Here is a 24,344-nt window from a genome sequence, read left to right as displayed (position 1 = left end):
TCTCTGACTAATAGACTCTTGTCTGTTGTGCACCACCCAGCCGACATTCCGCTTGTTTTTCTATTTGCAGTTGCTCTCAATCCTGCTGCACATTAGAATCAAATGGGGTACATTAAAAAAAGCAGTGTCTGGCCCTTATGAGAGATTCTTATTTAATCGGCTTGTGGTAAGGCTTGGTTGGCTTTGGGCGTGTTCATTGTTTTATTGATATGATTCAAAAAGCATGTGCTTTCCAGTCTGATAGACCTGGATTTACAAGTTTTGTGGTTCTGGGCAAGTTGATATTTTCTAAGTCCATTTCTTCATTTCATCTGAGAAATAGGGATAAAATTACCCATTTCCTTAGGTTGTCAGGATCACCTGGGAGTAGTGCCACTTGCAGTATTCAGCTCATTGCCTGGCACACCCTAAGTTAGACTTACAATAGCTATTGTCTTTCTCACCCTATGCACCGTTGCCTTCTTCCATTTCAGATGCCCATGTTTTTTCTCACATTTGCCGTTTGCATACTGCCGTTCCCCCCCATGTTTGAATTTATGTCTCTCCCCTTGGAAATTGCTTACAGAGCCAAGGTCCTCAATGATATTTTTTGTTCCATTGTATGCTTAAGTAAAAGCATACCTCTTAAAATATATTAAACATGAAAAGCTTCCAAAGAAAAATAGATACATGTAGAGCATCAAAATTCTTTGAATAGAAAAGTGAACTGGGTCATGTGGGTGTCACTTTAGAATTTCAGTGGCTTGGATTTTTAAAAGGCTTTCTCTTTTGTTCCTTCTCACTAAAGACTGTTACTGAAACCACTGCAAGTTTCCTGCTAATATCCTTTAGGAACTGCATGTTTCCGAGGTGAGAGGAAGGTAAAAAGAGACTCTCTCTGCTCAAAACCCCCATTGTTGTTCTTCTCATATGTCAGTAGTCACCTTTGGATTGATATCATTGGAGTAGGTGAGGGTTTATGTATGTCTCTAAATCATTCATGTCTTATAAATCTTGGTATGAAATAAGCCTTATTGGAGTTCCTTGCCTGGGATAGTCTGAGATATGTAGTTTGTATCAATATAAACTTAGATCTTTATTGCCTGCATCATTTTGATAAAATTATGTAATGAGGCATTCATTTTCTTTAAGTTCACCTTGACTTTCCTAGTGTGTGTTTGTATATGTAAATGGACATTGACTAATATATATGTGTTTTTAAACTGCTTTTCTTTTTCTATGTTACTTTGAGTGCACATAATGCACATTTTCATGGCAATTCTGGGAGGTGACTCTTCTTTAGTAACAGATTAATACTCTGGTATAGATATAAGTGTTTCTGATGTCCTTGGAAAGGTTTAGAAACCTCTCACTTGAGACCGTTGGTGTCCAAACTAGAGCTTAGCATCAGTGAAGACCAGTCAGGCTGTTCTTGCAGTAGATCAGTCAGCATTCTGGGAGAATTCCTGTTCAGTGTGACCCCATCCGGTGACTTTGAGGCCATAAAGGATCTAGAATATCTTAGGTTCAGTTTATTTTTTGCGGGGGACGGTAAGCTAAGTGAAAAGGCTGAGATAAGCCACCTTCGAGCAGGACCCAGGGTTGTGCTAGTTCTATGCAGAGTTTTATAAACTGATGAACTGTTTTTTCCTATTGTATTCCTGCTCCAGTTTTAATCTGTTCTTCTGCTTGGGCTGAGCCTAGTCATATGCTATAGAAATGTTTGTTTATAGGTTGGCCTGGACCTTGATCAACTACTAACGGGCAGAATAGGCCCAGGTTACTGTAAATAGCTGATTAATGCTGGTGGTGGGAGTTTTGGGTTAATCAGACATGAAGCTGTGAGGGATGAGTTACAGTAGCTCCAATTTGGGCAATGCTCCAAGGGCATTGCCCCCTTGTTACATTTATTTCCATACTATTTGTAAAACAATATAATGTAAGAATTGGGAAGTATGTAATTAAAAATAAATACTTCCTTTTGACTATAATTGACTTACAAGGGCAGCTATAATATTGTTAAAATATTTAACTTGTCTTTTTTGTTTGTTCAGTGTCTGTCTCTGCTGAGTGCACGTCTTGGGCACGGTCATAGTATGGCGTCCGTTTAGTGGTTGAACCCATGTGTGGCTCATCCTGTTTGAACGTATGACAGTGGATATCCTAGTGCATATGCCCTTTCTGTGTTGTCTGAACCTTTAATTTTTTTCCCCATCATCCAGATGTAATCCCTCCTCACACTCCCCAGGTTGTGCCCTGTGTTGGGGTGCTGCGTGTGTTTTGTTCTCTGCTGGACACTAAGTGGAACTCCTTGTCCACGTCATCTCATGCGTGCAGCACAGAGCAGGTCGTGAGCTGTGCAAATGTTAGAGTGGCCGTGATTGTCTTTACCCTTTGTGGGTGCTGATGTTTTGAGGCATGTCTATTTTTTCCATGTCCTTTTTTGATGTGACTTAAGCCTCATTTGAAAGCTTTATCTCAAAGGATCCTTGATGCCTTTTATTCAGTAATGAACTTCATTCTTTTCAAGTTGGTGCATGGCCACTTTGTAGTTGTTCATTATTGTACAGGTTTGTCTTACTGTCGGAGATTGTGTGTTTCTTCAATTTAACTTCTTTGGTTTTGCTTGTAGTCACTCCATTTAAACAGCTTCTAGGTTGTAGGCTGAGGTCTTGCTGCTTCTTCCCTCCTTGGCACTTCGAACGTTTTTTATGTTAACTTTGTCTGTTGTTACTTGAGCAGTAAAGGTTAACGGATGAGATAAAGCTAGTTCTGCCAAATGGATCGTCAGGGTGTGGGGTGACTCTACCCTCCAGAGGGTGTAGGTTGGCTACCTTTCACAAGTATTGCGATAAATTTCCAGATATTTTCTGCTCTTTTGAGGTATGACTTTGTTGGATGCCTAGAAGATGAGATGGTTGCCTCTCTGTAGCCAAATATTTAAGTTAGTATCTTGGGGTGTTTGGCTATCCAGCTGAGTTCTCAGATGGGGGAGGCGATGAGGGGCCCTTTGAGTAGCTGAGATGGGAAGTGAGGAGGGAAGAAAAAAGGGCTGAGGAGATAACGTTCAAAGCTATGGAAGAAATTTGGCCTCTTTCTGCTTTTCTTCCTCCCACCCTTCCGATGCCACTTTGGCCTTCAGTGCTGTGGAGTTTCCTTCTTCAGTTACCAGTGTTTTCGGACTATAAGATGCACCCCCAAATTTGGGAGGGAATGGGGGTGTGTCTTATAGTCCGAATGTAGCTTTACATTTACCTTGGTGAAGTAGTATGTTATTTATGTTATTAAGTATTTTACCACATTTTTTGCTTCAAAATCGTTTTTCCTATTTTCCTCTAAAACCTAGGTGCGTTTTATGGTCCGGAAAAATATATGGTATGCTTTTCTTCTTGTGCCCCAATCTGTTTTGTAGGCTCGTAAATAGTTTATCAGTAAATTCAGGTAGGATTTCCTCATCGGCAGATTATACTCTTCCTGTGGTATGGCACGTAAATGGTAATCATCTTCAGGCTTAATTTTAGTTCATAGTTCTAGCTTTTAAAATGGCCTAATATCATACTCTTTCAAGAATGTGAAACATTTAATACTAATCACAGGTTAGTCAGTTTGTTGACCACACCATAACCCTGTGTTAAGCACTATGCTAGGTTCTGAGCAGATGCCTGCCATATACTTTATTTTTTATTTTTTACCATATACTTTATTTATGAATTATTGTAGGGCATTTATAGTGTGTGATTCTTAAATTGGTACCTGAACATGATCATCAGTTATTTAGCTACATTTTTTAAAGTAGATGTCTGTTTAAATATTTTTATATTGAACAAACTCAAGTACACTACTTTCTCTGCTTTGGTGGTTTATATCTCTGGTACTTGGAACTTACCTGCAAGCGCCGAATATTCTTCTGTAAGTTTGAGATAGAAGATGGCCCTCCTTTTGAGGGAAGAAAGTGCAGCCTAGCCTATGTGCGAGAGAGGGTATGTGTATCTCTGTCAACTTGAATTTCCCGAGTTACATTCATTGTAACAGCTTGACCTCGGCATACATTAGAAATGTGCTGTCGGAAGGAGGTAGTGATTGCACAGAAGTCCGCAGGGTTAGTGTCTGAGAAACAGTACTTTCTATCGTGCCTTACAATTTTTGTAAGCCATTCTTTCATCTATTATTTACTCTAACTCTTATAAAAACCCTGTTTGCTAGTCAGAGGGGTAAAATCTTATACTTTATAAATAAGGGAGGTTACTGACATTAAAAATTTGTCAAAGGTCACAAAACTACTAAGAAATATGAATAGGACTGGCAGCCAGCTTCTTTACTTCATGTGGGCTTTTACTCTTATTCTGTTTCCATATTTTCATGAGTTGTCTCTTAGACTAGGACTTGGGAACCAGACATTTACCCTTGAGATCTGTTACCTTGACTTTGGTTGATGTGAAAGCTTAAACTCCAGATTGACCTTGCATGCTACGAACTACTGAGAACTGTTTTTTCTTGACCTTGATTTACCTGGCCATCTCTTAACTCATCTGAAGAACCGAACTGAAGCCTTCATTTTGATACAAATGGATGCATTTTGTTCTGAAATCTTACATATGGGAAATAGTAGCTATACTTGGGAGGTGCTGTGTGTTACACATAATTTCGATTTGAGTTTACACTGATAGAATGCGCTTGCTTTTGTAATGTTGGCCCTTAATGAAGAATATAGTAAGAATTGTGTGGACCAACTTAATGATGTAACCTCTCATCTAATGTTAACTCTAGTATTCTAGAGTGAATTGTTAGAAGGGCAAAGTATAAATGGGCCAAAAATATGAGAAAGTGATAATACAAATATGCATAAGGTCTCAGTACTTACGAACTTGGGTCAAATTGTGGGTGTTCATATGTAGAAAGCCTTTTCCCCCCTCAATTTGTTAGGCTGAAAACCTATCTTAAGGGTTAATTGTAATCAGGAGTCAAGGAGAGAACATTAAATACTTGGTGTTTATATTTAAACAACATGTGAAAATTCAGATTCTTTTCAGTAAATTCTCTGTTTGACTACTTTGCTTTAGAATATCATATACTGGCTTTGTAAAGAAATAATGAAGTGATAACAGTAACACACTGCTGTGTAATGGCGAGTGTTGGTTTGTTCCCAGTTTACACAGTATAATACAACCCTGGAAGAAGAGGGAATGTAGCTAACTAAATTGCATTTGAGGTTTTGCAGAGTGAGCAGTACGTTCTACATGTTTAGGACTCCATACCTCCTTTCTCTCTTAGCAGAGATTAAAAGTTCATGAGAAAGTTTTTAAATGAAAATTACCATGGTTTCTGGGGGAAAAAATCAATAGCATTAAAGTAATATTCTGCAACCTTAAAGATTTGCAGTTGATAGAGAATAATTTAACATGTCCTATAAAACTCTCAATTTTGGAGTTCCTCAGGCTTTTTATTTTTAGCTGTGGCTTTTTAGTTAATGAGGAGAGGTGAAAAGTATCGTTCTCTCCTACTCTCTGTTGAAATTACTGAATTTGCAATGCCGAAAGACTGTTCATCTCAGAAGCTTTTTGGAAGTCCAGTATTGGGCACTGGGCGGTGGTGTTGCTTCCTCTTGGTTCAGACCTCTCTCTATCCTAGAGAATTGCGAAGAATGGTTGGTGAGTTGATTTACCTCAGGATTTTAACAAAATTGTAATTACTCTGATATTGCCAAATGGACCTGTGGACAGTTTTGCAGTGCTTTGAAAACTTACACCTGAAACAAAATAGCAGCTTTGGGGCTACGGAGGGATGCATGCAGCCTACCCTTTCCTGGTTCATTTCATCAGCCACCTCCCACCCGGAGGGGTCACCTGCAAGTGAAGAAAGCAGCCAGTCGTTAGGCCCCACTTCCTGAGGCCCAGGGACTGATTGATTGCCTTTGCCCCCCCCCACAGCCTACTCCATCCTTTCAGAGCAGATTTTCATGGGGATTTTTGTGGTGAAGCTGAAGCCAGAAAAGTCTGAAGACAGACCTCTTTTTCACACTTCCGTCCCTACTTAAACTTTGTTCTACTTAAAAATGCCGTTTTGGTAGGTCACCAGGGACAGATTTTACAGAGTTTGATTTTGAAGCTTGTTTATGTTAATTCAGGGGCTTCTGGTGTAACATGCAAAGTGGTCTTTATTTTTCTGTGTGCTCCGTCCTCATCCCCCCATTTCCTCAAACCTCGAGATGAAGCGCTTAATAGATCCTCCTACTTTCTGGTATGAAAGTATTTGTTTACGTCTGAATTAACTTTCTCCTCAGCCTCCAGAAGGGATGTACTTTGTGTGGACAAGCTTGCTTTCCTGCTCCAACCCACAGTAGCACACCATGCCGAAATGGATCTCATTGCAGAGTGCATTATGAATGTATGTGGCAGTCCTATTAAGATGTATACTAATAGAGAACTGATGCTCTTTTGCTTCCTTTTTTGTCATGGTTATTTCTTGGAGTATTTCAGAGATGATTAAGGTCTGAAACGAAAAATTCTGAAATTAGTCCTGGCTGGGTGGCTCAGTTGTTTGGAGTGTCGTCCCATACACCAAAAAGGTTGTGGGTTCAACTCCCAGTCTGGGCACATACCCAGGTTGCGAGTTTGATCCCCAGTTGGAGCACGGACGGCAGGCAACCCAACTATGTTTCTCTCTCCGCATCTCCCCCTTCCTCCTCCTTGAAAATCAACAGACATATCCTCAGGTGAGGATTAAAAAGAATTAAAAAAAAAACCCCTGAATTTAGATGAATATGATAAATGTCAAAACTAGTTAAGACTACTTCTCCGCACTCTAGCCCTTCATTAATTATACCTCTGTGCTGTGGAATTCTTGTCTCTGCCCTCCACCCACATGTCAATACTCTGGTCTTCTGAACCTCTCTACCAGCACTGTAGAAAACCCACACACCCTTCAGCATGTTTGACCTTCAGGCTATGATGTTTCACTTGAGATCCAGCCCTTGCAGGAACCAGGGCATCCAGGCACAGCAGTGAACTTCGCTGGTATTTGGGGAACTTTAGACAATATGATCCATTTGAAGGGCAGCCTGCTGGCTAATAGCTCTGTGGGAATGTGGCCTCTGTGGCCAGTGTCTCTGGGTTTTTATTTTTTATTTTTGTTAAAGAGAAGCCAGTAATGTTTTCTTAAGTGTGAAATTGGTAAATTTCTAAATGTTGAACCTCACTAATATTTAAAAAAGTCATTGGATCGACTAAACCTGCCTTGTGGCTTCCAGCGGTGACTCTGGCCTGAAAAACTCGAAGAGCATTCATGGCTTGGCTGCTTGTTTCCTTCTGTGTCTGTTTTCTCCAAGAGGCATGTGCATGATCTTACGTGGTTACTGATCACTATTTTGGTACCTTTCCTTACTCCTTCTTTCACATGTGATCCTGGCACTTCTTTTTGAATTTGTGATCTTTCGTCGTCGTTTATTTTTGGTTTCACTAGCTGTGGTTATCAGATTCTGCCATTTATTTGAAGGCATAATACTTAGGAAGACTTTGACTTCCTCCCTCTTCATGCTTCCTCTTCTCTCAATTTTTTCCCCACGGGTCAGAGCCACTGCTGGGTCTTGTGCACCATGCCACTAGGTGTGTGGTGAGCTGTACCCCAGAAGAATGCTGGAAGCAGCCACATGGCTGGTGCTTCTGTCGGCCACGTTGAATAGGTATTTGTTAATGTGTAGCCAACCTTGATAGGTAAATAAGAGGAATCATTTGTTTGAATTCTGGTCGCTATTAAGTATAGGAGGCTGTCTTTCGTCTCAGCAAGTCAAGAGTGTGGGTCATTTTCAGTTAGAATAGAAGTTACTTTGGTGAAATGATGCTGCGTCTTGGCCAGTGATGCATAGTAATCGTTTGTTCTGGACCTGGTAGCAGTGAAATTCACTCTGAGTGTTGTAGTGCAGTGGGAGTTTTGTCTGCTCAGAATTGACTCCTGCTTCTACCAGGACGATTCCGTTTCCCCAGCCTTGCTCTCCAAATAGAGAATAAAACATAGTATCCTCTTTCCTCAGCTCCATTGTGAGTCCTGCTGTCCCCAGCGCTGTGTTGTGAATCCTGGGCGATGGCCTGACAAAAAATTAATCTCACAAAAACATGCTTGGTGTGGGGGTGCTAAGGGACCAGAAGAATAACATATCTAAACCATTCTGCTTTGGTTATTTGGTGATTCTCAACTAGAGAATCAAAATCAATTAAAAAATATGTCTAAAAGAGAACTTGTGTAGATCTCTTGTAGTTTTGCTTTCTTTACAGAAAAAGAGTGAGAAATTTGGGTTTGGCACTATAGTCTCAAGAGTGCCTTGAGGATCCTTCCCTCCCAGATGCATTTGAGATAAAAGGAGATGATGGAAAAAGTTTCTTTTAGGCTGATCTGAAAGAGACAGCAGTTGTAACTGCTGTAGATTAGAATATGATCTGGTAACCTAGTAGGCACTTCGGAAAGCCCTGTCAGTGGTAAAATACTAGGTACTTACTGCCAAGCCATTTATTTATGTGCTAAATCTACAATATTGAGGGGGTTCTTTTTTTTAAAAATTAAAAAATATCTTTATTGATTTTAGAGAGAAGGGTGGGGAGAAAGAGAAACATCCATTGGTTGCCTTCCATGACCACCCCGACCGGGCCTGGAACCTGCGGCCTAGGTATGTGCCTTGACCAGAAATTGAACCCCCAGCCTTTTGCTGCAGGGGATGGTGCTCCAACCGACTGAGCCACACTAGGCAGGACATCGAGGGGTTCTTCCAAAGAAACTTGCTCTTTATATGGCGTAAAGGCATAGAGGAAATGGATACCAAGATACTCTTAGCAGTCCTAAATCAGAAAAACTTAAGCTTGTGGGTTTTTTTTTGTAATTTCAAATTTTCATAATGAGGTGGAAATTCAGTTCAATGTCTAAATGCGAAAGCTGTGTACAGTCTCCTATTATTTTCTGGTATTTTAAACGTCGGGAAGCAAAATGCATGATTCCTTCTCATGTATATGCCCAGCATTCATATGTTTAAGTTAGATATGGTAGTTTCCATAGCAGCAGTGACTCTGCCCTTTTATCTTTTCCTTAAGCACAATATTTAGCACAAGTCACCCAGAGAGATTGTTGTTCCAGACTGCAGGCTCTTACAGACTGCCATGTGTACAGAGCCTTTGAGTTCTCTGCGTGCAGGTGTGTTCTGGAGCAGCAGCACGAGTGGTGAAGTGAGCATGTTTGGGGCATCTCGTTTTCCTAGTGTCTGTCAACTTTCTACTGTTATGTCCACGGAATCAGAGATGTTGCTATTCTGGTTCTGGGCAGTTTCTTCCAGCGTCCTGAGACCTCGGCTGGGTTGGCAAGGGAGAGAGGTGAACATTTGGGTGTGGTCTCGGTTTTTCACGGTGGTGGTGAGGTTTGTTTATTTTAAAGATTTTATTTATTCATTTTTAGAGAGAGGGAAAGGGAGGGAGAAAGAGAGGGAGAGAAACATGGATTGGCCATCTTTTTCACACCCCCAGAGAGGGACCTGGCCTGCAGCCTAGGTGTAGGCATGTGCTGGTGACGAGGATTTGAACTGTTGACCTTCCGGTTTATGGGTGATGCGCAACCCAATGAGCTATACCAGTAAGGGCAGTTTTGCTTATTTTAAACTGATTTGATAACAGTAGATCACTCCAGGTTTTCCCTCTGTTCCTTCCTTCCTGAGGCTTATGTTGTTTTAACCAAAGGCTTGTAGCTGGGAATTTTTTTTTAATGTTGATTCAACTTGAAGTTTGAGTAGATAATACAAGAATTAGTAGGTATATCTGGATGTGTCAGTGGTGGGGAATGACAGCCTACTTACTGTAAAAGCTCCCTCCCCCTTTATTAATCACCTGTGGCGACTTTGGTTCCTCCAGGGAGATCAAGTTGCAGTGGAAAGTTTCTCACTTGGCAGTGAATGGAAACCACATTAAAAACCCCTTAAATAAGTGGGATTTTTTTTACTTGCTACCTTGAATTGTTGCAGGTCATGGCATCAGTGCTCTTTCCCCGGGTGGATCTTTGTGCACATTTATTGCTGATGTGACAGAGCTCAGTGTATGGGCTCACTGGGGCGCAGAGACCCATCTAAGCAGCCCACAGGAGGCTTCCTGGAGGCGTCACCTCCTTTTGAGTACTTAGGATGCCTCTGTTTCCAGGAGAAGAGTGGTAGGTAGTGAGGCAGATGCAGGTGGGGAAACGAGTGTGAATAACAGTGGGAAGCAGCCGGGGCCTGGGAGGAACCACTGGAGGCTGGTTAGAGCCTCCTGTGCGCAGTGTGGAGAGGGAGGCACGCCCCACGGAGAGGGAGGTGGGAACCAGGGCAAGTCAGATGCCTGACTGCGGGCTGTTGCTCCGTAGGCAGCATGAAGTCAGTAAAGGTCTTAAAAAGAGAAATGGTTGTGGGATGCTGGCCCCTGTTTGGGTAGATTGCTGTAGCTATGGAATGGAGAAGGAGCAAGGGTGGAAGCGGAGAGATCAGTTAGGAGGCTTTAGACAGTCTCAGCACTGGTTTCAAGGCCCAGTTTCTCTACTTAATAGATGTTTGTACTCTTCAAGTTCTGAAATACTCGTTTGTAAACTTAAGGTATTGTATATAGCTCATAGTACATGAGAGGATTAAGTGGGATTTTGTTTGTAAAATATCTAGCTTGAGGACTTGCCTGGAATGAGGAGTCAGTAAATGCTTTCTCCTACCCTGCTTTAGGTAGTAGGCTTCATTAAATTCTGTAAGAGGCAGTAAATAATCTGAACCTCTTTCCTGTAGCAAAAGATACTCAAATCCTATGATTTGGTTCAGAGAGCTCAGGAGGATGCCTTATTTATTTTTATTTCCTTTTAATTAAACATGATCTTAAAACCGAAGGGCACACTTAGAAAATGAATGTTTAAATTCAGGTCATTTTGAAAATTATGATAGGAGAAAAATGGGAGGAGACTGTCTGGCTATGTGTGGGTCATTTCCCTGATGTGTGAATTGTAGAAGTTGTGACACCACGTGATACATCTCAGTGTGCATGTTACCAGTCTAGGTTTCAGAGTACAGTCACGAGTGCGACTACTGTGCTCTCTCCTTATGTTGAATTAATGAATCTAAATATAAGTAGAAGATGCTTGTATCATCCTTGGAGTTCTTAGCAAAAGGAACAGTGAGGTGTAGCAGTTTCTAATCTTAAATATTAAGATCCCAAGAGGCTGAGCAGCTGAGTAGGACAAAACTAAGTTGGAGAGGGTGGAGCACGGGCACTGTGTGTGTGTGTGGGGAGGTGGTGGTGGTGGTGTCCTTTTTAAAGTATGGCAAATTTAAATAGACAAGGCTGAAATTCTGATGTGAAACACTTAGGCTATTGGTATCCTATATATTTAAATAGTCTTTGGAGGTCTGGGGTTAAAAATTGCAGCACTTGAAGTAAAAATTCTTGTCCTCCTTAATCACTATTTGTGACTGTGTGCTAAATGTAGTTGAACAGCATCTGCTGCAGGCGCCCCGCACAGGAGTTGACAGCCATGACTGAGCAAGTCTGCACCCTGCACTTCCTGGCCACAGTACTCTTTTCCGTCGAGAAGCTCCCAACACAACTCTGCACCCTCGTTGTCCATTTAGACATGGGGAAAAGAAAAGGCTAATAAAGAAGCCTCACCTAAAAGCCAGATAAGCAGATTCTCTATGGTAACATTCTGAAAGAGGCATCTTCCTTTGTCTTGTAGTGATAATAGCCTCTAGTATTCACTTGGCACTTCAGAATTTGTAAAGTGCTTTCACATATTACTAAATTATATGTATATAATTAAAGCTTTGAAAGAACACAGACTCCTTTAGCCCCTCTCCCTCTTAACCAATGTGCAAATAATTCAAAGGCCAGGTGCTTTTGTAGTATGAGTCTTGAGAAATATTTTCCTATGTTACGATGTAGCCTGTTACTACATATGTGTCCCCTTTCCCCAGTTCTGTGGGAGCTGAGTACTGCTTCGCATCAAGTCTTGGAAATATGTGTGCACATACATAAATAGGTATATATATATATATTCACACCCTTACTTCATTTTTCATTTATACAGTGGTGGCCTTGCCCCAATGTACTTTTAGAATTCCTTAAGCATTTGTTCAAATTGTGCTTTCGTTAGTATATTCTGATAATTTTCGAAGTGAGAAGTCTGAAGGAAGTTGATGTTGCAATCCCTGACAGGGAATCTAAGCACTTAATTCCTTTCCCTACTAGAGGTAGCCAGGCTGTCAGACCAGTTGTGTGTGCCTGCCGTGGGTGTAACGAGCAGGGTCTGAGGCTAAGAAAGGCTCTCCCGGAGCTGTGAAGAATTAACTCCTTCCCTCCCTCCCTCCTTTCCAGCATTAACTCTTAAACACATTCTTTAGGCAGCAGATCATCCAGAAAAATCCTCTTGATCCTCTCTCCCTCACACCCCTCCCCAGTTGGAATCAGTAGGACTAAAAATAACACTTTAATTGAATGCCGGTTCTCCCCACCCTCCTTCCTTCTTGAAAAGCGGTAAATAACCAAGAGCTTAATTACCATAAGAAGACCCAGTGGTATCGTGGTGGGTTTTTTTTTTTTTTCTGTCTGGAATGAAGTTTAAAAAAAGTTGTCTTTTGGGGAAGAAGGAGGAGAGGTAGACCAAAGGAAATAAAATGTTCTTAGTGTGAACTTTGTTTGTTAACACCTCCAGCTTTCCATTCTAAATAATTCCTAGTCATGTTCCTGAATCAAAAGTAGGTATCTCTTGGGAATCTCAGGACTTTAAGTAGCAACTGAAAAGAAAAGTACATTTCTATTTGAGGTGATCACATTGCAGAGAGTAAGGCTGCTGTCGGTGGTGATCAAGGTTCGCGCTCCTGCAGTGGGTGGGAGAGCCTTTTCCTCTCTCCACAGTGGATTTTACTTAATTACAAGATTTTATATGTCCCAGGGCAGACCTCTGTTTATTTTCACTTTCTCTGAAGTTCAACAGAAAGATCTGTAGCCTCCTTACATTATTAATGAAATGTACCTGGTTTTGCTTGCATTTTATTTTACTGACTTTATTATGGTATACGTTAATTTTTGGTTTTCCATCTGTAACTCCCACTAAATGACAGTGAAGAGTAAAGTAATCTTACTGGCCAAATGGAGTATTGTAGTCTTTTATTACACTGTGAGTTAAAATTGGTATTGGTGACCATAAAACTTCCTTGTCTTTTATGGTCCCTGTAAGACGAGGCACGCTTTCTCTTTTGGAACTTGACAGTGACAGTGTGTTTGTCTGTACCCTACAGAGGACCTATGTTTTTAACCTGCCTAATGAAAACACTCAGCTACTGGGATTAATTTGAGGATTTTCAATCAGTCTTTCACAATTTGTACTACCCAGAGGGGGTTCCCTTTAGCTGTGACTTTTGTAGAATGTGAAGTTAATCCCATTTCTATGTTGATTACTACTTTAGCTGTCTTAATTTAGCAATTCAAATTCATCTGCCTCTACGGAACAGGAAACTCTGCTGCAAAACTGGGGGAGTAGTTGATTTTATTCCTGTTACACCCATCCTCCTTTTCTAGGTTCTATGGCCAAATAATGACATGGAAATTAATTAGGCCCACTGATGTTGGAATGAAAGAATGAGGTTGGAATGATTCATCACCAGAAGGTAGTGCGTTCAGGCCTGTAACCAAGATTGAGTTAACCCCTGGCTTAGCCATCACAACTGTGGAGGTGAATCAAGGGGCCAGTTGAAGAATATAGACTTTAAAGTTTACTTCCATTTCACAAAATGTAACTTATTCTCATTACTTTCATCTGCTTTGTTTTTACACGTTTGGGGAGAACTTTGAGATGCTATTTTATTTTGTATTCTGACAGCTTTAATGGGGCTTCATAGGTTAAAATCAGTTTCTGAATACTCTGTTTTGTAGTTGTGTTACCGAACAAGAGGTCCGAGGGAGGGACAATACAATATTCGGCCCACCTAGGGATGCCGAAAACTGCTGTACAACAGGGGCCCCTCCCAAGTACAAAATACTAATTAATATCTACTGGGCTCTTCTGTCTGCCACCAGTTGGAAAGACATCTCTCAATGCCAGAGATTTGTGAAAAGGAAACAAAATGTTTATTTAATGCTATTCAGGCCTAACGCCGCCACTAAAATATCAAAGTCCTTTAGGGTACATACCTACACCCACACAGCTCTCCCTTCTCCCACTGTCCCAACTCCAGGTACCGTAAATCAGGAAAAGAGCACACATCTGTGTTGCAGGCCGCTGGCACCGTCAGCTGTGTCACCGTGCAGGCAGGATCTCGAGTTAATCCAAAGTACTGTGGTACCCTCTCATGGTCCACTGGCAAGAGTCCTTTGTACCCAGTTCCAGTCAAAGTCTCTGTTGCTTTTCAGGCCCCGCGGCCAAAGGGGGCACCCCAAAGCGGCGTGGGCCTCTTCTACCAAAGCTGCAGGAGTCCGCACTCCACCAAAAGCATGTGGCTTTCTTCTTCACCTGGCTGCAGGGATCTCCATTCTGGCAAAGCTGCGTGGTTTTTCCCTTTCACCTGGGAAAGAGGGGGTCTGCACCCTGCCAAAACCACATGGCTCCCTCTTTCACCTCACCAAGAGGGGGTTCTCACTCTGCTGAAACTGCGTGGCTCTCCCTTTCACCTGGCTGCAGGGACCTCCATGCTGGCAAAGCTGCGTGGTTTTCCCTTTCACCTGGGCAGTTATCCCCTCATGTCCTGGAGCCCATCTTTTCCAAGATCTCTCGCAGGTGCTCTCATTCAGGGGCGCAGCCCCTAGTTACATCCTGAGTCCCAGCCACTACCTTCTCTCCCCCCCCCCACCTGCCCCAAACTTGGCCACAGTATTTAACATATCTGGAAACCAGTTAAAGTTACAGATATGTTAAATAATCATTCTAGAGGTTAGCTGCAAAACTGTTGCTATGCAAAACAGCTCTCAATGGCCTGGCTCCATTTATCCCTTGGGGGGGGTGAGGGCATCTTATGTCTCTCCAATATTCTTATACACTTTGAATTCTGGACACCATTCCAAATCTTTTTTTGGGGGTCACCCCCCCCCCAGCTGCACCCTGTATCAGTTGCATCTTTTAAGTTGCTCTGGTTTAAAAAAATTACATTTGCATTAAGTGAAACACTTGCCGAGTTCTTCGTTTAATACAAATTCAGCTTTTTCATATGTTGGGTTTTTTTAAAGATTTTTTTCCCTTTGACACAACTTCTGTAGAAGCTTTTCTTTGCTTAATTATCTTGTATTCTTAGTGCTTAGAAATTAATAAACACATTGGTGGTTTGTTTGAGTGTGAGCAAGTGGAATCTAAACCAATTTAAACAGTTTACTGAGGCAGTTAAAGGAGCATATTAGAAACAAGTTTCCTTCGGGGTATATCCTCTTCCCCTCCGACACACTCCTGGTTGGAGTCATTCTCATTCCACCCCTCGATTACTGCCGTTTTTTCTTCGCTGGTCTTCCAGCCTCCAGGGTTGCTGAGTCCTCCCGAGACTGACTTTCATAGGAGGAACTCTTTCTCTCGAAATCCTCTGTGGTTTCCTTTCTTGCGGTGGCCTCTGATGGGGCTGAGGCCACCCTGTCCCAAAATATGGCACCTCGGCATATTGGATGTCTTTAGCTGAAGGAGGCAGACAAAACAGCAGAAGCAGGAAGTCCCTTTGGACTCGACTCCCCGCCTCCCTTACCCTTCTGCCCTCAAACAGGTCCTGAAAGTCCCAGGTAGAAGATACTTTCTTTGTAATAGGAGGAAAGAAGACGTTCCTGTCACCAGAGAAGAGGATTAAGGGCCAAGAAACCTGTACAAACAAACCTTAGTAAATTTACTTTATAATCCCTCATCTTCACCCTTTTATTTTTTCAGTTCTTCAGAACTTGGTTTCCTAAATGGTATACGTGCTTCCTGCTAGAATCACCTCTTTGGGTCTTCATTTTCTTGGGAAGGCTCCCACGTACATGTAAAAATTCAGTGAAATTTGTATGCTTTTCTCCAGTTAACCTGTCTTTGCCAATTTAGTCTTCAGACCCAGCCAGGGACCTTAAGATTTTTGAAGAGAACTTATTCCTCCCTCTTATACCCCTACCCCCTTGTGGTCTGGCCTTGTTACTTCTTAGACTCATCTCTCTAGAGCTCCTTCCAGCTTCGCCCTGGCTCATCTCTGCCTGGAATGCCACTCTTTTGCTATCCTGTGGGGACATATTTGTTTACTATTACATCTGCAGCAAGTAACTATGAACTTGGTGCTTAAAACAGTACAGACTTCATACCTTACAATTTTGAAGGTCACAGTTGCCTGAAGTGGCTCTCCCGGGCCTGTGATTGGGTGTGGGCAGGGCTGCGTTCCGTCTCGGAGGCTCTGTGGGAGAACCCGTTCCCTTTCCTTCTGGCTTCCAGAGGCTGCACACAATTTTTGGTTGGTGACTCCCTTTCGTCTTCAAAGTCAGTGATGATAGGTCCAGACTTTTTACACCTGGCTCATTCCAACACCTGACTCTCCAGCCTTCCCCTTCCATTTACACATTAAACCCATCTGGATAATCCAGGGTTATCTGTCCACCTCAGGTCATCGGATTAGCCAGTTTAATTCCATTTGCAATTTAAATATCCCTTGTCATGTAACATAGGTGTTTACAGGTTTCAGGGATTAGGATGGAGAGTCCAAGGAGTCAGTGTTGTACCTATTATAGCAGCTGGCTCACATCTTCAAATTTTGGCTTTTAAAGCTTACCTTCAGAATTAGGCCTACTCTTTAATACTGGAAACTGCTCATCCTGCAACTCTGCATTCTCAACACACTTCCTCTGCTTTCTATTTTTTTGTTATGACAAAGTACACCTTTCCACCTAATGTACTATTTTCTTAGTATGTTCATTCTTGGTCTGCTGTGCCCACCTCCCATTGCAAATGTACGCTCCAGGATACTTCTTTATTTCTGTATCTCATGTACCAAGGACAGTCCTTAGCTCATGGGAGCTGCACTCAAATTTTTGTTAAGTGCCTGGATGAAGGAACTGTGTGTGAAACTTGAGGAAATCTTTCTCACCAGATCTTTACTTTCTTGTTGCCCAGCATGGATGCCTGAAGTGAATCTAGAGAGAAGGGAAGGACTTGGGACCCCTAAACTCATTTGCTTTACTCTCTAATCTTGAAGTTTATAATCCTGCCACTTCTAGAACTACAGAACCTCAGAAATACTGGTGTTGGAAAGATGGTAGTTTGTCTGGGAGCTGTAATGGACCAAGAGACAGAGAAATGTTAGCATCCACTGCCAAAGAACATTTCCCTTCTGTTCCTGCAGCTGTTGGACCCTTGTTCGCCCCAAGGCCCAAAAGCTGACTTTGACAAGGCTGAGGAATGCATAGAGCAGGTGAGGCAGCTAAAAAGGGGTGGGGAGGTGACAGATTCTAAGATCGAGGAAATCCCAGGAAGTGTAAAACCACAAACCTTTATAATTTTAGGAACCAGAAAGCAAACTGAAGAGCTTTAAAGAAGACAAACCAATGGCTCATTCCTGTAGCTGATAACATCAGCCCCACGATTTTAGGGCTTGGCTGACTCTGCTATTGCCTAAATTCAGTAGAGCTGAAATGCATCCTCAGAATGCCATTTTTTTTTTTTTGGTAGGAGAGAGAAAATGTTATCCTGTAGGAATAGTGTCTGCTTAGATAGATGGCTCCATTGGCTGCTTATCCAACTCTCACCTGTAAGCTCTTCACTGATTATTTTGAGTGCTTTAGCCCTCTGCCCCCAAAGGAAGATGCTGTTTGGCCTGCATTGCTGTCTTTATTTAGGTAGGTTTTGCTCTTAAACTTGAGAAAAATGACTTCTGTGTGGTCAGAGGAAAGAAAGGCATTGCCCAGGTGCTGATTCTGCCCTGGTACAGGGCTGCTTGAGGGATTGAGAACCCTCTTGCTGCAAAATAGGCATCCAGACCAAGGTCACTTTACCCAAGCTGGACCTTGTTAGTGTGAGAGAGATGTTTGCCCTTGGTGTTAGCACTGAGTCTTTCTAGAGCTGTTATCTTTTATGTTTGCTTAAACTTTCTAGTTTGTATTAAAAGTATTCGAAATCCCTCACTTAGTCATGATGCAGTTTTAAACACCTTGGTGTTGACATCTGTTTCATTTTTTTCCACATATACTTTTGCTCCCTCCATTTTCTTCAAGTTAGATCCAGATTTCAGATATCACATCTCCAAAATTCTGCTGGCCAGAGGATTGGAGAATGTCTGTCCCCTGATTTTGGATTTGTCTTGGCTTCCAGCTTTTTTTTTTTTTTTGTAGTTGGCAAGTTGATGTGTTAAGCTCTTGATATAAAAGATAGACAAGTGATCACTCAAAGTTGTTTTCCTGTCTTATGCCATGTCACAAGAATTTGGATTCTGGTGGGTAAGGATGGCTGATGGGGTGTGCCAGAAATTGAAAATACACAATCATAATTACCTCAGATTTGAAATATTTGAGATGGGATAGCAAAACAAGCTACCAAGTTTGCATGCATTTCAGGAGGCGATTACCCTTTCATGCCTCAGTTTTCTTTTACAGGAAATGTTCATGTTCTTACCTATGTTTTTGAATGTTTACTCTCTGCACACCCCTGAAATGGATGTGGGGTAGATATGGCTGGAGCCTCTTCAGGTAGATGGAACCACAGGAGCAAAGCCAGAGGACATATGTCTCTGAATGTAACTGCAGCTGTTTGAGGGATGTGGAGTGGTTCAGATTTTTAGGCACTTGAATAAGTGGGTTTGTAGAGGATCTCAGGTGTTTAGATTATTCATACTGAGTAGTTGGCACTTAATTTGATAGGCAGGAGTGGAGGGTGGCTATTGAGGGTTTAGGAAAATCTGCGTGTGAATAGCGTCAGTGTGGATTAGAACGAGGAGGGGGACCTTTTTAGACGTTCGAATTCAGGGGTCTCAGAGAGGCCAGGGCCCGCATTAATATGGTAGCCATAGCAATGAAGAGACTGGTGCCAATAGACAGGCATCAACAGGGGGATGAGTCCTGGCCCTTTCAGCAGTCCTGGTATGACTTTGACCCTCAGAGGTCTGGTCCCCAAATCCGGTGGGGTCTAGGTCTTGGAAAGCTCCATTGCAGATAAGGTTCCCAATGAGAATCCTCAGAATATATTTAGGATGTGTTTGATTAGCACTTTATTTTGTTTGATGGCTGTCTGTCTCTCAGAGGTTTGAAAATAGTAAAGAAGTGTTTGGAATTTTTTATTAGGAAGATGGGAAAATACGGGCTTTTCTTTTTCTTTCTTCACGTGACTAGAAAACTCTTGGTCCCAGATGTGAGGAATCAAGCAGTAGCATTGCTCTTCTAAAATCTACCGTTGTAAGAAACTTTAGAAATTAGAGTACACAGAGGGCCAATTAAGTAAAAGGAAAAACAATACAGTTTAAAAATGCCTCTATAGATATATATGGAAGTAAAACTGTGAGTGTGAAGACTCGGAGGCGCCCACTCCCCCACCCCAGTGAAATCATGCCACACCAAACGAACATCTCACCATTTTCTTTTGGAGCCCAGGGAAGTTTAGAATATTCTAGATTGATCTGCGCCAAAGTGACTTCATAAATTATTGCATGAAGAATAACAGGAGGAAAAGCAGTCTCAGTGGGCACAATTGATGTCAAAATTGAGACATGAACATATATTGAAAGATTTTTTTCAGCCTTAAAATTAATGGTTTTGTGTCATTGGAATGTGGCCTTTTTTCCCCCTTCCAAAGAGTTTCAGAGCCAGTGGAATCTATAAATAGTTCACAGCCCAGTTGTCTGTGGTAGATTGAGTAGAGCAGAATTGCCCGTCCTTAAGTGAAGGGGAAGTAGCTTACATTTTTAGTAACTGAATTGTTGGCCAGCATAAAGGGCCATGTGAGCAGCTTATTTATAACTTCCCATAAAGGTGTGTGTCTGCCTCAAGCAGAGAAACTGTCTGGGGTCCTTGAAATGTAAAAGTGCAGAAGAATCATTTTCCATACACAGCTTCCCTTAGCTAGTTGGTACAATAAAGTGATTGTTCCCATCCCTGGGGCTTTCAGAAAAGAGGGGTGTCGCTAGATTAGCTCATTAGTGTCGCCTCCTATGGAATAGAATGGACTGAGGCCGTTAAATTTGAATCTGAGGTTTTGTGTAATGAGGAGTGTTTAGATATTAACTCCCAAGGGTATTCAGGACATAAATGTAAGCTTGGTTTAACCTGTTGGATGTGGTCCCCCACCTATTCCACCTACATAGTCTAACCACTATTAGGTTATTGTCAAAATAGTTCTGGGCTTAAAAGCACTTTATTCTTTCACAGGTTCAGCTCAACTATAAGTTGTTTTTTTTGTTTTTAAATAAAGAACATAGAATCAGACTGATTCTCTGGTAACAGTGGGAGAAGGGAAGAAGAATAAAACATTCTCATGGCACCCTGTAGAGAGTATGGTTAAACCCTTCCACAGATGCCAGAAAATGGGACCCATTTTTACATGTTACCAGTGTCATCACTCACACCAAGAGGAAATCCCAGCCAGCTTTAACTCTAAGGATGAAGATTTTACCATCATAAATAACGCAAGCAATACTGTTCTCGGCTCTCTTTTGTTGCCCATTGGTTTTTTCAGAAACTTGAGTTTTTCTGAATATTATGTCGACCATTAAATCATCTGCATATATGGTTAAAATGTAAACTTTGGCTTTCAAGCCAATGTCGGTGGCTTTGTTTTGTATTCGGGCAAGTTGTAATAAGTGGTAAATGGCCCATTAACTATATTGGAGGCCTCATAGCAGCACTAATTTCAAATCGTGCTGGGTTTACAATTTACATATTAAAAAATGTTCACTTGATTTTGTTCAGGGACAAAGCTGACATCCTATATAAGCATTACTTCAAACAATCCTATTTATTGGTCCAATTATTTCAATTGAAGGATGCTGGTTTACTGCCTTTCAGTATATGTGAACAATTCTCAGTGAAACTGTGGCAGAATAACCTCACAGGGTTCCGATTTACTTTTAATTTTCAGTCCCAGGATTAAAGATCATTTATAGTATAATGTAACAGTGTGGGCAAATATGGCTTCTCTTAATGTCTTTCTGATATTTTGGGGAAAGAGTGCTTCTGTGCAAAGCATTCACTTATGAATTGCATGGACTGCCTTTTCTTACAATAAAATGTCATTCACATTTCCTCCCTTCTCCCACATCCATAAGAGATAGGACAGCATGCAGTGTTTTTCTTTATTTTATTATTATTTAAAAACATTTTTTGAGATGTGGTTTAAGGTAGTTCTTTAGGATAGATGCCCAGGTAACCAGTTAATACTGTTTTGAAATCAGGCTCTTAATTTAAAATGCTTAATTTGTGCAAGAAAACTACATGTTAAAATGAATTTGGAAAGATTAGATTGGAATTGCCTCAAATTCAATTAAGCCACACTGCATGGACGTGCTGGGAATATTAATACAATCACTGTAAATTTTGTACAAACTGATTTGTTGCATTATCTTGCTCATCTAACATACGGTACTTTTTGTGTCCATATTGCAGACGGCAACTCCAAACTAACATGGCAGTCAGACTGTGTGATGTGGCTTCTCTGCTTAGAAGTGGTTCGTGGGCAGCAGAGCCTTGGACTGGGGTCTGTGGGATTTTTCTTAAATTCTGTAGGCTACTTTTTTTTTTAGCATGTTGCAGGAGTGCTGAGGCCATACCAAACACTTGAACTTTTCATTTGGCATACTAATGAATTATTCTTACATTCAGCCTGTTACGTACGGTATGGCCGTCATTAGGACATAAGGCACATTGCAATTTTAACCATAGTGGTATATGTAGCACCAGAACCATGCTTTTGTCTCTTTTTATAATCTAAATTAGGATTTAGTGCAGACTCAAAGAAAAGAGTGATAAGCTTTAAAAAAACAAACAAAAAAAGTTTTGGTATGGTCTAAATACTAAGTTACCGTAACTCTTTACATTCTGTTTACTATGTATTTTTTTGGTTACTAAATTTTGAAGTTATTCACAATTCCTGATGCTCCAAAAAATGTTGAAATTGTAAATCTGGCTAGAAATTATTTGCCCAGTAACTGTTGAAAGAGTTTGCATTCTGTGAACAGTTGTGTTGAGCCTATCAATGGAATATGCATTATTTGTAAAATATAGCACATTAGTATCATTTTATTCTGAGCAGATGGTCCTATAGCTGAGAGATGCTGTAATTTTCAGTGCACACAGCCTACTGCAGCTGTTCACTTGAATGTTGGCTTAGGAGCTCATTCTTGCCACCTGAACACTGAAATAAATGTGCAATTAAGTGAGGAGTGTTTGTTGTCCTTGCTAAATCCTGCTAATTTCAGTCAGTGAACACTTTATATTTCAAATGCTATCCCAGTGAGCTTTAGTTCACATGTCGTATTTGAGACTTACCTCATTTCTTCAGATACGTACCCTAACTTTTGAATAGTGATTTGTTTTAATTGGCTTTGGCTTCTCTCATCTTGCAGCTCATTGTTTTCATAACTGCTGGGCAAAGGTTAATCCCACACAAATTTTGCTGTGGAAAGTGACCCACAGCTAATATTCTACAAACTGGAACAGTTATGATTTATTAGGAAATCTGAAACCCCCTTTCTCAGTTTCAGATAAATTTGTTAATTATAATAAAATGTGTATGTTGAATTGTGTCAGATTTTTTTCATGCAGGTGTACAGAGGTTTCTTTATTTTTCTCTGTTCCTTTAGCAATTTCTGAGAATACTTGTTCTAGAAATGTAGCTTGCAGCTGGTAGAATAAATACCCATTTATTTGAAAAGGAAACGGAGTCTCACGGGGTTATGGGTTATTTTGTATTGCATGGGTGCTCTGGATTTGCCTCCCATTTTTAATCATGATAGCACTGAGTCTTGTCCAGCCAGTTTCAGTCTGTCTTGTGCTGCGTTCTTTTAAGAGTATTTCTCAGCAGCAGAGATTTCTTCCTACATACTTATCCAGTGTTATGCCTTTTATTTTTCCTAGGCAATATATTTTTTAAAAGATCTTTATTCTTTTCTTTTTCTGTAACACTCCCTCTGCTTTGCCTTTTAAATTTTGTCTAACATTCTTTGCTTTTTATATGTTGAAACTTCCCTAAAACTAGTGTCCCATCAATTCAGAATGTTCAATTTTGAGAAGTTTTTTGGTGAAATGAGAGGTGTATTGGATGAAGGGTAATGCTTTCAGTGATGCCTTGGTTTTTGGATTCCCCCCAATCTTGGCTACCCAAAGTAGATAGCTATTGAAAGATGGTTTTAGAAAATTTGGGACTGTGGTTGTGACTGTTTTTCTCAAAGAGCACAGGATTGATTTTTAGGAAACTAGACCCAAATTTTCTTGTGATTTTTCGAGTAGCCTGAACAGTTTGAGGCCATTTGCCTCTCTTTATCCTGTATATGGAGTTTATAGATGCCTTTTCAACAGGCTTCTGTGCTCAGTTGAAAATGACTTGGGCTAGTCTGATTGCAAAAGTTGACATATTTACACAGTTGGTGTAGTGGACTGGATAGTTTTTTTTTTTTTTTTTTAAGGTCAGAGTTAAAGCAGAATACCATATTGAATGGTTTGGGGATTTTATTTTGATGTGTTAGATCAGTTGCCTTGTTGGTGATCTTTAGCTGCAAAGCTTGACAAAAATGGCTTGCTAGCTTCTACAAGGTACACTAAGTACTCATAGCTTCTTTCCCAAGTTATCCTACAAATCCTTTTCATTCCCTAACATATAACATATGATATTTTCTTATTTCTTATGAACAGTAAGGGTATTAAGATACTGTCAATCAAAAACATTTTCAATATGTAACCAAAACAGTACATGTTGACAAATTTATATTTTTTAAAGTATTTTTGCTACTTGATTTTCAGTTAATGGATGTCTGTCAGTTTTAGAATATTGCAGTTCTTAGGCAAACTGAAAATCTCTTCAAAGTTAGGTAGAACATTTTTTGGTTTGTTTTGGTAGCATGTTAAGCACTTTTATTTTCTAGTATGATTTTTAGTTAGGAATCAATTCTCTGCCTTTTGGTCCTAAATTTTCTGATCCTAAATTTTCTGAAGTCTGTGGACACTGCAGGTGAGTAAGGGTATGTGAATAGACCCAGAATGTGGTTCTAGAGAATGTTTAAGATTTAAATTGTGCTTATGTGCATGTATGGAATATGTATGTGTAAGTATAACCATGATCTTAATTGAATAGCTTAATATGAAGTAAAAATTAGCATAAGTGTTGCATTTGTTGAAGCTTTATTGTGATTTCAGCAAAATGACTTGTGTTCTAGTGACATGTTTAAGTTTTTGGATGGAATCTCTAATAATATAGTTTGTGAAATA

At 40.8% G+C, this 24,344-nt stretch overlaps 1 protein-coding gene across 2 annotated transcripts in view; it reads left to right on the top strand.

The window, feature by feature from the left end:
- Positions 1 to 24,344, top strand: part of ELAVL2 (ELAV like RNA binding protein 2) — a 118,860-nt gene that overhangs the window by 30,506 nt on the left and 64,010 nt on the right. The gene's annotated exons all lie outside the window — the stretch shown is intronic.

This window comes from Artibeus jamaicensis, unplaced genomic scaffold, assembly GCF_021234435.1.
Source record: "Artibeus jamaicensis isolate MK-2021 breed Jamaican fruit bat unplaced genomic scaffold, CSHL_Jam_final scaffold_1964, whole genome shotgun sequence".
NCBI lineage: Eukaryota > Metazoa > Chordata > Mammalia > Chiroptera > Phyllostomidae > Artibeus > Artibeus jamaicensis.
This window is presented reverse-complemented; position numbering and strand designations above follow the sequence as displayed.